The sequence below is a fragment of the Limulus polyphemus genome, unplaced genomic scaffold, assembly GCF_000517525.1.
Source record: "Limulus polyphemus unplaced genomic scaffold, Limulus_polyphemus-2.1.2 Scaffold1655, whole genome shotgun sequence".
NCBI lineage: Eukaryota > Metazoa > Arthropoda > Merostomata > Xiphosura > Limulidae > Limulus > Limulus polyphemus.
Genome location: NW_013667265.1, coordinates 233,356 through 235,421, shown reverse-complemented (window position 1 = coordinate 235,421; position 2,066 = coordinate 233,356). Strand labels below are relative to the sequence as shown.

Genomic DNA, 2,066 nt, shown 5'->3' with positions numbered 1-2,066 from the left:
AATTTTATATCCAAATGATTAATAAGCATTTTTCCGTTTCAACCACAGGAAATTGGTGGTTTTTACATTTTAACCACATGAAGTTAATACTCTTCCATTTTGCCCCCCAGTGGCACAGCGGTATGTCTGCGGACTTACAACGCTAGAATCTGGGTTTCGATACCCGTGGTGGGCAGAGCACAGATAACCCATTGTGTAGCTTTGTGCTTAATTACAAACAAACAACTTTTTCCTTTTTAGCCACAGGAAGTTAATACTTTTACATTTTAGCCACAGGAAGTTAATACTTTTACATTTTAGCCACAGGAAGTTAATACTTTTTCTATTTTAGCCACAGGAAGTTAATACTTTTCCATTTTAATTACTTATAGCTGGTAATTTTTAAATGCACGTTATTCGTGATTTTGGTTTATTTTTAACACATGAACAACTCTTTAACTAAATGCTGTTTTGTTTTAACTCCTTAAACACGTGTATGCGTGTCACTGTTATATCTTTTATTTTGTAAAATAACATAATTATTTGAATATCTGTAGTTTCGTTTTCTTCTTCATCTTCCTTCATCTTTCAGTTCACAATCAATCCGTATATTTCTGGAAACAAATTGCGTATACAAGCGCCACCTTTTTTTTTTTCATTTTCTTTGTTTTACTCCTTTTTTGTTTTTTTTGTTTCATGTTTACGTGCTCTGTTTTGAATCTTGTGTATTAGCTGGAACATTTCGAGTTCAGCTTTGATGCGCATTTTGTATTCTTATCAAAATTTAAAATGACTCTTCTGGATGAACTATAAGGCCGGGAGTCATATTCTGTGGGGGAGGGGGGGGGTGTAGGTTGACTGGATCAATAAATGAACAAACCTGACAGGTTGAACCGTGTGTAATGACGGTAATATAATATATATACATATATATAAAACTAAAACAACACAAACCTTCCAAACAGACTATATATCATGACGTAGATCACGTCGAAACATGTACCTGTAGAGATTTTAAAGTGGAAGCCGTACGGTTTCAATAAAGTTTTTATTGTGTAAATATAAAACGTTGTTTTTAGTTAATTATTTATTATAATTTTAGCAAAAAAAAAAAGACTATATATATATATATATATTCGTACGTACATATACGTATTTATAGGACATCAGTTTCATGGCCTTTACGTTTCGGTTTATGTGGTAGTCCAATCAAAACTGTTTGTTAAGGGATCTTTGTCATCACGTAGAAAGGAAAATAGCGTCTATTGTAGCTTTCCACAGCAAATGTAAAAGCCGTCGTAAAGTGTGGCATATAAACAGCCTATATACACAAGACACGGCAGTGATTATTCATTTAGGCTTAGTTCAGTGTAAGTATTATGTCACGTCTATACATAAATCTATCTCTCAGCTGCTCAATTTAGCTGTGTGTGTGTGTTTATGTGCCGTTCGTATATAGCTGATTTATGTACAGATTAAATTTGTTCATTATTTACTTCCTCCGTCCTCTGCTCTGATAGACTGTTATAGTCAGATACCGTATATTATATATGTACGCCACGTTCACGTGCGTGTTATAAAATATATATGCTTGATTCACCTGTATTCACAAAAGAGCCTCGATAATAAGGGGAATATCAATTCATCTGCTGGCCTGTGCACACTCGGAGATTTAAAGCCAGTAATGAAATGACAAAACCGTCAATATATTTTAATATAAAGATAGAAAAATATTCATTTCTGTACTCTTCAAAGTAACAGCGAATCAAGCAAGACCAATGAGTGCTTATTCAGATCCTACAACGTCAATTGGATTAAATACGTAAAATTTTATTACCAATCACGATACATTTTACCGTCGTACTAGAATTAGGGATTAGAAACGAGCCCCCTACCCCCAGTGGCACAGCGGCATGTCTGCGGACATACAACGCTAGAAACCGGGTTTCAATACCCGTGATGGGCAGAGCACAGATAGCCCCCTTTTTTTTTAGTTTTGTGTTTAATTACAAACGAATATACTTGGCAGTAAAACTCGTTACATTTATACTGTTTTCCCCTCACTAACTTGTGTATTCAGCTTGTTA

At 34.6% G+C, this 2,066-nt stretch overlaps 1 protein-coding gene across 1 annotated transcript in view; it reads left to right on the top strand.

Annotated features, from left to right (window-relative positions):
* The window catches only part of LOC106464450 (homeobox protein cut-like), a 37,434-nt gene that overhangs the window by 953 nt on the left and 34,415 nt on the right, over positions 1–2,066 (top strand). The window lies entirely within an intron of this gene.